At 33.0% G+C, this 13,780-nt stretch overlaps 1 pseudogene; it reads right to left on the bottom strand.

Moving 5' to 3' along the window:
- Nucleotides 1-6,809: 6,809 nt before the first annotated feature.
- On the bottom strand, nt 6,810-6,943 carry LOC145260067 (U2 spliceosomal RNA; annotated as a pseudogene).
- Between the last annotated feature and the right edge of the window lie 6,837 nt (nt 6,944-13,780).

Genomic DNA, 13,780 nt, shown 5'->3' with positions numbered 1-13,780 from the left:
GTTATATGTTATATATAATATTTTTCCAATAAATATTAACAATTATATTTATAATATTTTTAAAAATAAATATTAACAATTATATGTATATATAATATTTTTACAATAAATTTAACAATTATATGAATATATATATATATCATTTTTCAAAATAATATAAACATATATATATATATACATACATGCGATTTGAGCACTATAAAAGTGGTGGCGGTGTATATTTAAATAGACATTCCGACGAGTTATTTACGGGCGTCGCTTCAATGGTCGAGTGGGAGAACTGCTGACTGTCAGCATGATGGTTCTAGGTTCAATCCTTGGCTTCGGAGAGATGCTAGTCTAGCGGCACTGATGATTTGTGATACAACGAAACAGGACTGTATGTCGATGACTACAAATATGCATATATAGTATTTTATTATAAATATTAACAATTATATATATATATATATATATATATATTTATAATAAAATTTAAGTTATATATAATATTTTTCCAATAAATATTAACAATTATATATATGATAATTTTACAATAAATTTAACAATTATATAAGTGTATATAATATTTTTCAAATTAATATAAACATATATATATATAATTAGAGTTCTAAAACTGTTACTCATCAGTACCCACATATTAAAAGAGTGCGAGATAGCAGATATAGTATTCATAAATTAATTCAACTAAATTATTAGCTTAATTACTAATTCTACTTTAATTCCATTGACTTATTAAATTCTGCAGCTTATATAAACTTTGGTGCAGTTTACACATTTAAATTTTCTGTTTGATTTGTAAGCTTGATTTAATTTTAATAGTTAAAATACTTATATGTATATAGATTAGCTATATACGTAATCGGGAATGTTTCAATTGTTATGTTATACCAGAAAGTAAGTCTATTAATATTATCCCATTAAATCTGATAGATAATGCACTCAGTCATCATCATCATCATCATCATCATCATCATCATCATTGTAATACTTATTATTATTTTAATTATTATGAATGAATGAATTGTTTGATGTGTCTATAGCTACTACATATTTCATCCCTTTGATTCAGTAAGTTACCTTTCACGAGGAAATTAAATAATTGTCAGTTTTCGTTTTGGCAAAGAAAACACAGGACTAAAACTTTCGCATTTATTCGTATAAAACATTGAAATGTTGATAAATTTGATGTTCATCTTTTTAATAGGACTATTTGAGTGGGAGGTCGTTTAATAACTTCTAATTTAGTTTTTGAAAATCAAATCTGTCTCTTTAAAGTTTGGAATACAAACTTTTAAACACAAATGCGAAACTGCGTCGCTGATGGGGAAGACGACGTCAGAATTTTAGTGAACCATGTTAGGTATATATATATATTTTTTTTAATTTAGTAAGTTATTTGTTTATCTGAATGTTATTCATTACGAGGGCTGTGATAACAGAATATTCTTTGCATTGTTTTGACTCTCGAGTATATATCTAAAACACTTAGACACAGTTAATCAATTGAGAACGACATCAGTCTATATAAAAACATATAAGATATCAACTGATACTCACTCGAGAGTCAAAAGAATGAAAAGAATATACTGTTGTCACATCCCTATTCATTACTATTAATTTCGACGAAAATATTGCATATATCTAGGCACAATAATACAATAAAATTACAAATGAATAATATTCAATTAATTATGAACTTTTTTAAGTTGGTTTACAACTTAACAATTCAAATAAGGACCTTTGCATCGTTCATCTGTACAATATATTTAGAATACTAGCAAGGAGACATGGCGTTACCCAGTATTGAACTTTTATTGTCGATGAAATCACACATAATCAAATCGATTGATTGCTTGTACTAGTCAGGGACACATCGTGATGCATCGGGAGGAAGCTTTATATGCCTATAGGGGAAGAGAGAGAAAGGGGGTGTCTCTGTACACACTAAGTAGAATGAAAAAAAGAAAGGAGAAGAAAAAAGAAAAAGGACGTGAAAAGAAGGTCGGGGTTTGTATTACTGTACACATAGATTCGAAAAAGTTGTCAAAAAAAAACAAATATATAAAAAAATAAATGTTATCAAAGGCAAGATAAGTTACTTTTCTGCCAAACTGGATATATTTTTTGTGTTTTTATTCCATGTAACATATTTATTCAGCTCGAAAAACATACAGTATTTACCAATGTATTGGAAAATTCAAGATGGCGTCTCACACCTCTTTAACACCGTAAGTTCAGGAAAAGGTTTTATAAATAAAAAAAACTATACTAAATACTATTAAAAACCCGCCGAATATATGTCAACCTATGTCACGGTAACATATATTGAGCGAGTTTTTAACATTATTTTATCCGGTTTTTTATTTATAACACCTTTTCCCAAACTTACCGTGTTAAAGAGAGAATCAGACGCCATCTAGAATGTTCCAATACATCGGTAAGCACTGTATGGTTTTCGAGCTGAATAAACATGTTACATTGAATAAAAACACGAAAAATATATCCAGTTAGGTAGAAAAGTAACTTATCTTGCCTTTGATAACATTTATTTGTTATATATTTGTTTTTTGACAATTTTTTCGAATCTATGTGTACAGTAATACAAACCCCGACCTTCTTTTCACGTCCTTTTTCTTTTTTCTTCTCCTTTCTTTTTTTCATTCTACTTAGCGTGTACAGAGACACCCCCTTTCTCTCTCTTCCCCTCTCTCTCTCTTCATCTATCTATATCTATATATTGTATTTATTTGCTTCCTCACGAAGGCAAAATGTGACACAAAGTCGTTTCAATGTGTGTGTGTGTGTGTGGGGGGGGGAGCTCCCCCAAAAAGGAAGTAGGCAAAATTAAACAAATTTCTTAATATAGAAGGGAACGACAAATTAATTTAACTGCAGCATCACAACAGATGCTACACTTTAATCCTAGTCCGGAGTCCAGATACCTTAATATTGATATTAATTTGCTTTCCCACGAAAGCAAAAGGTGGCAAAAGGTCGTTTTGAATGTAGGGAAAACCAGTTCCCCAAAAAGGGCACTCTGACAGTAGGAAAAAAACAAATTGCCTTAGTGAGAAGGGTTTCCCCTACATTGACTAAGTTGACTTTAAATGTAGCACCAGAACAGATACTACACTCGAATCTTAGCCCGAAGACCATATACCTTTATATTTATCGATCTGTAGTCTGTCTATCTTTATACTTTTCAATTTCCCTTTCATTGTTCATTGTCTAATTCTTTTTCTTTCTCTCCCGTTTCTTTTTTTTTTTTTTTTTTTTTTTTTTTTTTGGCCTCTCTATACAGAGTGGAACGATAACATTTGTTTGATAAAAACCGGTTTTCTTTTTTTTTTTTTGCTGATAATCTACTAGTTGCTAGCTGTGTACAAATTCCAAAAGCGACAGGAGCCTTCTAACATGTTTGAAAGCGACACAATGTTCCACGAGTGAGATCGGAGATGCGCCGCTGTACGACTCATGCTCTCTATCGATCCAAGTTATGACAACAAGACACTATTTCCAGCTCCCTAAAAATGCATCGCTGGATTGCCACGCATAACAGGGACGTGCCCAGGATGATGAAAAACCAAGTTTCCGACCACGGTTATTGTCTTTGGTATGGTTTCAAGTGACGGCCACATCATGCCACCTCACATCTTCGAAGTCGGTTTGAAAGTGTCTGGATTTGCTGAAGAATGTGGAAATCTCCTGGTGCAATTAGGTGGCCGTGTGTGTGCATGAATTGGCGCCGGTCCATAAGTCCAAAGTCTTGGCTTCTCTCACTAGTCACCCCTCCTCCCCCGACCTGGACCCGCAGGACTACTTCGTTTGATCATACGTCGGGAACATCACCAACATGACCTCTCACAACACCAAAGCAAGCCTGATCTCTGAAATCGGCCAAGTATTCGCCGAGCTCCCGCCAACGCTTACGGAAAAGGCATGTTCCCAGTTCCGAACAAGTGTCGTGATGGTGATTGAGGCTGAAGGCGGCTACATTGAATAGATGTCAGCTCTACTACATAATCAAGTTACCTGAATTGATTTATTTTTTCGATAAAATAGTTAAAATAAAACTGTAGTGTTGTTTCCTTTAGGGCGACACTTTTATCGTTCCACTCTGTAGTCTGGTGCCATCAGATCAGACGGTCTGAAGATATCGGCTTCCTGGGTGAAACGCGCTAAATATTGATGTTATTGATTTTTCCTTTGCTTTTGTAAAACTCGATCATGTTGTGCAAAGTCGAAAACAAAACCAGTTATCGTCCTCTTCAAAACAATCAACTTAAATACCAGGATTAAAATTTCAAAAAGATATAAAGAACTTGGGGCATAAAATCTATTACTAGAATAACTGAAGCCAAAACGGTTGACATGCCGTGAAACAAGAAAAGTACTTTAATGATGAATGCTCTGATGAACTACAAGCACTTGTACCCCCACGACGTAAATACCCCAGACAAACTCGGCAAGCAGCCAACTTCACAGTAAAGATCCCTAGGTATAAGAAAGCCTTCTAATCTAATAGTTTCTTCCAACAGAACTGCAAGACTTTGGAACTCCCTTCAGAGATTCTGCTTCCCTAACTATACTGACATGCAGAAGTTCAAGTGTTATGTCAACAGACATCTTGCTGCTCATCCCCCTTCATAATATCCCTGCAACTTATGTCTCCGATAGTAGCCCACCTACTTCAAAGTGGCACTATGCCTTGTTTGGGGTTAAAATTGAATTTTAAAAAATAATAATAATCACCTGATTCAGTTAGGGATGTTGGCAACCTTCACGTGGTCCCTCTCGTTTGGGGTGAAAATTGAATTTAAAAAAAAAAAAAAAATATATATATATATATATATATATATATATATTGAAATACATGTGTGGGGCATGCGCGTTGCACGTTTGTGTGTGTGTGTGTGTGTGTGTGTGTGTGTGTGTGTGTGTGTGTGTGTGTGTGTGTGCGTGCGTGCGTGCATGTTAAGATGAATGAAAAAACACGGCTAGACAAAAGCAAGTCAATCCAATCAAAACTGGTGAGGTTTGGACATTTTGCTTTATTCTTCAAAACTCCTCATATGTTTACGTACTACTGGTGTCCTCCTGTCCAGCACGGGATGAGGGGTGGGGGCGCACATTTATAGACGGAAACACCGACAAAATCGATATCTTTTCTCCCCCCCCCCGGAACGACCACATCTGCGCCTACTTTCATCTACCCCTCTCTTTCTCTTGCATAACTATTTTTTTTACTTACCCTTTCTCTCTCTACTCTCTCCACCCGCTCTGTCTATCTCTCTATGAATCTATCTATCTATCTATCTATCTATCTACCTCTTTTAGACTGAGTTTCTATCAATATTAGACGTCAAATTCATCATATCAATTGATTATAACCAATTATATAACCACATTCACGTCCATTTCTTTATCTATAATATAAATTTCACCTGTCTGTTTAAATGTATGCATGTATGTATTTATGTATGTAACATTTCGACAGAGGCAACGGATTTTCACGAGATCAGTATGCTTTTGAAGCTCGACCCTTCGGACGACAAATATCGAAAAATTGGCCAAAAACATTAATTCCTTCACCCTCAACTGGGCACGTTTCTAGAGGGAGAGGTTGTTTTTTTCGCTAATATTTTTTTGCAAGTCATTCAAAGCTCACGTAAACGACGTCGCATAAAAGGCGTTATTATACACTGGAAGTAGTGTGTATATATATATATATATATATATATATATATATATATATATATATATATATATTTATATATCTTCTATATATATAAAAGGCAAAAATCGGTGTGTATGTATGTATGTATGTATGTTTGTTTGTAACGCTAAAACTTTTGAAAGACGGAACCAGAGTTGACAAATTTGGTATCATATTGCACCTTGATCACCCGGATGACAAATATCGAAATTTCACGTCAAACGGACCAGTAGAAAGGGGTCAACTGATCGTTTTTCTCCTAGGGGGGCCCCCCAAAAAACCTGTCATTTTAACGTTATTCAATACGTGTCACGTGACGTGACGTCAGCTCAAACTTTTGACAGACACAACCAAAGTTGACAAATTATGTATCATATTGAACCTTGATCACCCGCATGACAAATATCGAAATTCCACACCAAACGGACCATTAAAAGGGGGTGAACTGATCATTTCTCTCCTAGGGGGGCCCCCCAAAAAACCTGTCATTTTAATGTTAATATTACATAATCCAAAAACGCTTAGTCATGTCACGTGACGTGACGTCAACATCCAGTAATGGCGAACAAATGTAAACAAACACTTTGTTTTACCGATACTTTTGTAATTTCTCTTCTGCTTTGTTCTAGAGATTATTAAACTCCATGACAATGTCTCCAACGTATTTAACTGGTTAAAAATAGTATTTATACAAGAGTTTTAACGAAAAATATCAGGAAAAAATGTACAGGAATAAAAAAAAATTCAGCTTTCAAAATATTCGTCGATAAAAAAACCGATCTTTATATTTACGCTAGCCATTTTGTATATTACCACGTGACCTGCTATCTCTTAAACTGGAGGGGGGGGATCCACTTGAATCCAACAAAACCAGTAATTTTTTTTTTCTATTATATATACATCATTTTCTATAAAATTAAGTGTAGACTTTATAATTAAAACAAAAAATGTTATTCATACTAAAAAAAAAAACGCTTAGTCATGTCACGTGACGTGACGTCAACATCCACTAATGGCGAACAATTGTACCTATTTACTATGCCTCCCCACGGGACAGAGTTAGACACCAGGGTCGTTTTTTAACGTGGAGAAAAGGTACAAAAATAAAAATTGTCTCAGTCGTGGAGGATTTCTCCTCCACTGAAAGAGAACAAGAAATAGAAGTGCAGCATCTGAAGAACAGATACTACACTTTGATCTTGACCAAAAGGCCAAGAATGCGAACAATTGTAAATAACAACTTTTTTCACAAAACCAACACCGTCTTTCTTTTTTTTCTCTCTCTTTCTCTCTCTCACCCACTTACTCTTCCCTCTCTCTCACCCTCTTTCTCTTGACGTCACACCACTGTTAAACTGTGGGGGGGGGGACACATTCCCAGGCATTATCTCCTATAGATGCACATTTTATTAGAAATTCAGCTTTCAAAATATTAGACGATAATAAAAATATAAAACCAACACCCTCTTTCTCTTTTCTCTCTCTCTCACCAACTTACTCTTCTCTCTCTCTCACCCTCTTTCTCTTGACCTCCTACTACTGTTAAACTGTGTGTGTGGGGGGGTGAAGAGGCAGCTTGAAAACCAACAAAAACAGTGCACAGTTTCCCAAGCATTTGGGGTGGGAAGGGGGGGAAGAAGCCGAGCGCACAGTTTCGTGTGAGAGAGAGAGAACAATTCTCAACCTATATACTCAACAAATTTTTTATCTACAGATTTGAAAGTTTGTATATAGGGTATTCAGACATATGGAAATATATCTAGCATAATCTATCTATTATATCTATAAAAGTGAAAATGTGTGTGTGTGTGAGGTAGCCAGAGAGAGAGAGAGAGAGAGAGAGAGAGAGAGACAACAATTCTCAACCTATATATTCAATACATTTTTTATCTACAGATTTGAAAATTTGTATATAGGGTATTCAGACATATGGAAATATATCTAGCATAATCTATCTATTATATCTATAAAAGTGAAAATGTGTGTGTGTGTGTGTGTGCGTAAGAGAGAGAGAGAACAATTCTCAACCTATATACTCAACGTATTTTTATCTACGGATTTTAAACTTTGTATATAGGGTATTCAGACATATAGAAATATATCTAGCATAATCTATACATTATATCTATAAAAGTGAGAATGTGAGTGTGTGAGAGAGAGAGAACAATTCTCAACCTATATATTCAACAAATTTTTTACCTACAGATTTGAAAATTTGTATAGTGGGTATTCAGACATATGGAAATATATCTAGCATAATCGATCTATTATATCTATAAAAGTCAGAATGTTTGCGTGTGGTTGTGTGTGTAAGGTTGCGAGAGAGAGAGAGAGAACAATTCTCAACCTATCTATTCAATAAATTTGTTATCTACAGATTTGACCATTTGTATATAGGGTATTCAGACATATGGAAATATATCCAGCATAATCTATCTATTATATCCATAAAAGTGAGAATGTGTGTGTGAGAGAGAGAGAGAGAGAGAGAGAGAGTAAGTACAATTCTCACCCTATTTATTCAACATATTTTTTATCTACCGATTAGAAAATTTGTATATAGGGTATTCAGACATATGGAAATATATCTAGCATAATCTATCTATTATATCTAGAAAAGTGAGAATGTGTGTGAAAGAGAGAGAGAGAAGAGAGAGAGAGAGAACAATTCTCAACCTATATATTCAACTAATTTTTATGTACAGATCTGAAAATTTGTATACAGGGTATTCAGACATATGGAAATATATCTAGCATAATCTATTATATCTATAAAAGGTAGAATGTGTGTGTGTGTGTGTGAGTGAGTGAGTGAGTGAGTGAGTGAGTGAGAGAGAGAGAGAGAGAACAATTCTCAACCTATATACTCAACAAATTTTGTATCTACAGATTTGATAATTTGTATATAGGGTATTCAGACATAAGGAAATATATCTAGCATAATCTATCTATTATATCTATAAAAGTGAGAATGTGTGTGAAAGAGAGAGAGAGAGAACAATTCTCAACCTATATATTCAACAAATTCTATCTTTACAGATTTGAAAATTTGTATATAGGGTATTCAGACATTTGGAAATATATCTAGCATAATCTATTATATCTATAAAAGTGAGAATGTGTGTGTGAGAGAGAGAGAAAGAACAATTCTCAACCTATATACTCAACAAATTTTTTATCTACAGATTTAAAAATTTGTATATAGGGTATTCAGACATATAGAAATATATCTAGCATAACCTATCTATTATATCTATAAAATGACCATGTGTGTGTGTGTGAGAGAGAGAGAGAGTCAGAGAGAGAGAGAGAACAATTTTCAGCTTGTGTGTGTGTGAGAAAGAGAGAGAGAGAAAGAGAGGAAGGAAAATTCTCACCCTATATATTCAACAAATTTTTTATCTACATATTAGAAAATTTGGATATAGGGTATTCAGACGTATGGAAATATATCTAGCATAATCTATCTATTATATCTATAAAAGTGAGAATGTGTGTGTGAGAGAGAGAGAAAGAGAGAGAGAGAGAACAATTCTCAACCTATATATTCAACTAATTTTTTATCTACAGATTTGAAAATGTGTATATTGGGTATTCAGACATATGTAAATATATCTGGCATAATCTATGTATTATATCTATAAAAGTGTGAATGTGAGTGATGGAAAGAGCAAAAAATTCTCAACCTATATAACCTATAAAAGTGGGAATATGTGTGAGAGAGAGAGAGAGAGAGAACAATTCTCAACCTATATATTCCACACATTTTTGGGCACAGATTTGGAAATTTGTATATAGGGTAGGCAAACATATAGAAATATATCTAGCATAATCTATCTATTATATCTATAAAAGTGAGAACTTGTGTGTGTGTGTGTGTGTGTGTGTGAGAGAGAGAGAGAACAATTCTTAACCTACATACTCAACAAATTTTTTACCTACAGTTTAGAAAATTTGTATATAGGGTATTCAGACATATGGAAATATATCTAGCATAATCTATCTATTATAACTACAAAAGTTAGAATGTGTGTGTGAGAGAGAGAGAGAACAATTCTAAACCTATATATTCAACAAATTTTTTATCTACAGATTTGAAACTTTGTATATAGGGTATTCAGACATATGGAAATATATCTAGCATAATCTATCTATTTTATCTATAAAAGTGAGAATGCGTGTGTGTGAGATAGCGAGAGAGAGAGAGAGAAAAAGAGAGAGATAAAAATTCTCAACCTATACATTCAACAAATTTTTTATCCACAGATTTGAACATTTGTATATAGGGTGTTCAGACATATAGAAATATATCTAGCATAATCTATCTATTATATGTATAAAAGTGAGAATGTGTGTGTGTGTGAGAGAGAGGACAATTGTCAACCTATGTATACAACAAATTTTTTATCTACAGATTTCAAAATTTGTATATTGGGCATTCAGACATATTTCAATATATCTGGCATAATCTGTCTATTATATCTATAAAAGTGAGAATGTGTGTGATAGAGAGAGAGAGAACAATTCTCAACCTATATACTCAACAAATTTTTTATCTACAGATTTGAAAATTTGTATATAGGGTATTCAGACATATGGAAATATATCTAGCATAATCTATTATATCTATAAAAGTGAGAATGTGTGTGTGTGTGTGAGAGAGAGAGAGAGAGAGAGAACAATTCTCAACCCATATACTCAACAAATTCTTTATCTACAGATTTTAAAATTTGTATATAGAGTATTCATACAAATAGAAATATATCTAGGATAATCTTTCTATTATATCTATAAAAGTGAGAATGTGTGTGTGTGTGAGCGAGAGAGAGAGAGAGAGAGAACAGTTCTCAACCTATACATTCAACAAATTTTTATATATAGGGTATTCAGAAATATCGAAATATATCTAGCATAATCTATTATATCTTTAAAAGTTAGAATGTGTGTGTGTGAGAGATAGAGAGAACAATTCTCAACCTATGCACTCTAAAAATTTTTTATCTACAAATTAGAAAATTTGTATATAGGGTATTCACACATATGGAAATATATCTAGCATAATCTATCTATTATATCTATAAAAGTTAGAATGTGTGTGTGAGGTAGCCAGAGAGAGAGAGAGAGAGAGAGAGTAAGAACAATTTTCAACCTATATATTCAACAAATATTTGATCTACAGATTAGAAAATTTGTATATAGGGTATTCAGACATATGGAAATATATCTAGCATAATCTATCTATTATATCTCTAAAATTGAGAATGTGTGTGTGAGAGAGAGAGAGAGAACAATTTTCAACCTATATACTCAACAAATTTTTTTATCTACAGATTTGAAAATTTGTATATAGGGTATTCAGACATATGGAAATATATCTAGAGTAATCTATCTATTATATCTATAAAAGTGAGAATGCGTGTGTGTGTGAGAGAGAGCGACACAGAACAATTCTCAACCTATATATTCAACAAATTTTTTATGTACAGATCTGAAATATCACATTTGTATAGAAGTAGAAATCTTGATACCTACTCTGATACCTAATAAAAGAAAGGACACTCTTTAGGGCGGATTTTGATTATAACAAGTCACTAATTAGAAATTATAATAAACATTCTAATAATTTAAGAATTTTACCAAAATAAAATTGCATGGTAATCACCCAATTTCTGCCACAAAATTTTGATTGGCAGAACTCATAAACATAAAATATATATTTTCTAATTTCATCTTTTTTTTTTCTTTTTACATAATCTGGTTTGATGTTTTCCCAAATATTCAAATCACTATATTTTGCTGCTTAATATCAAATACAGCAACTGAGTTATTTTTATGCATCAAACAATTACATTTTCTCATTCATCCAAACTAATCACTGAACATCAATTTCATATTTTCTTCACTAAAATATTACTGTGCTTGATGTCATCAAGTGGAGCGGATCATTTTTTTTTCATTTGTTCACACATTTTTCCAATTTATATATATTTTAAAGATTCTTAGCCTATGTCATTGCATACCAATCTGTTTATTAAAAGTTAAGGTTCACTGTAAACACATATGTTACACCAAAATAAAAACGCTTCAGATAATGTCTTGATATTCAATTCAGTTTCTCACATGACATCTTATGAAGTTAGTAGAAATGTTACAGACTTTTGAATCTCAAACACTTTCAATACTGTGCACTGATATTTTCTTTTTTGCAATATAAGCACATTCATGATTTTTTTTACAAACGTTAAAAACTTTCACATTGTGTAGCAATATACTGAAACAATTATAAAAATATTTGTTTTTATTTTGAATGATGCAGGGCATCTGAAGAGAGATTTTTCTAACAAAATGAAAGTATAATTTTTAGCAATAGGTATCTAGGAAAAGGCCACTACATATGTTATAAGTTCCAAATTTCCACAACCTGGCCAATACTGGTACATGCTAGCAAATTTAGATTTGCAATTACAAAATATGATTCTAATTTTTTCCTTTGCTCTTTATTCTAACACTACACTAAGTTTACTGTGTTATTTCGCTACAGTTGATATTGTGTAGAACAATAAGAAAATCATAGTGAACAATGCATTCAACAAAATTTCACACACATTTCTAGATACCTATATCTAATAAGTTCAAAAGAAAGGACACACTTAGGGAGGTATTTTGGTGGTCAAGTCACTAAAAAGAGATTAGCTGGTTTCCCGGCATAGCCCAGGATATAATAAAGATTGACTGAAATACATGTTCTAGCTGGTTTCTAGGCGTTGCCAGGGATGTAATATAGACACATTATGTTGTATATTACCTGTTCTCTTCTCCCTAAGGTAAAACAATTTCATATACATGCTGTAAATTACCTATCCTAGGGATAAAACATGAACAATATCAGTCCTAGGGTAGATAAAACAAATAATACATAGAGATGAAAGATTCCTCTCCCCTAAGAATCAAACATATGTTCAATATCTGCTTTTGTTTTTTCATTGTTTATACGGTCCCGAGCAACGCCGGGTAGCCCTGCTAGTCTATATATATAAAAGGCAAAAATCGGTGTGTATGTATGTATGTATGTATGTATGTATGTTTGTTTGTAACGCTAAAACTTTTGAAAGACGGAACCAGAGTTGACAAATTTGGTATCATATTGCACCTTGATCACCCGGATGGCAAATATCGAAATTTCACGTCAAACGGACCAGTAGAAAGGGGTCAACTGATCGTTTTTCTCCTAGGGGGGCCCCCAAAAAAACCTGTCATTTTAACGTTATTCAATACGTGTCACGTGACGTGACGTCAGCTCAAACTTTTGACAGACACAACCAAAGTTGACAAATTATGTATCATATTGAACCTTGATCACCCGCATGACAAATATCGAAATTCCACACCAAACGGACCATTAAAAGGGGGTGAACTGATCATTTCTCTCCTAGGGGGGGCCCCCAAAAAAACCTGTCATTTTAATGTTAATATTACATAATCCAAAAACGCTTAGTCATGTCACGTGACGTGACGTCAACATCCAGTAATGGCGAACAAATGTAAACAAACACTTTGTTTTACCGATACTTTTGTAATTTCTCTTCTGCTTTGTTCTAGAGATTATTAAACTCCATGACAATGTCTCCAACGTATTTAACTGGTTAAAAATAGTATTTATACAAGAGTTTTAACGAAAAATATCAGGAAAAAATGTACAGGAATAAAAAAAAATTCAGCTTTCAAAATATTCGTCGATAAAAAAACCGATCTTTATATTTACGCTAGCCATTTTGTATATTACCACGTGACCTGCTATCTCTTAAACTGGAGGGGGGGGATCCACTTGAATCCAACAAAACCAGTAATTTTTTTTTTCTATTATATATACATCATTTTCTATAAAATTAAGTGTAGACTTTATAATTAAAACAAAAAATGTTATTCATACTAAAAAAAAAAAACGCTTAGTCATGTCACGTGACGTGACGTCAACATCCACTAATGGCGAACAATTGTACCTATTTACTATGCCTCCCCACGGGACAGAGTTAGACACCAGGGTCGTTTTTTAACGTGGAG

Source organism: Euprymna scolopes, chromosome 35 (assembly GCF_053919585.1).
Source record: "Euprymna scolopes isolate OS-2025 chromosome 35, ASM5391958v1, whole genome shotgun sequence".
NCBI classification, from domain to species: domain Eukaryota; kingdom Metazoa; phylum Mollusca; class Cephalopoda; order Sepiida; family Sepiolidae; genus Euprymna; species Euprymna scolopes.
Note: the sequence above shows the minus strand (reverse complement) of the source record. Positions and strands in the feature narration are given on the sequence as shown.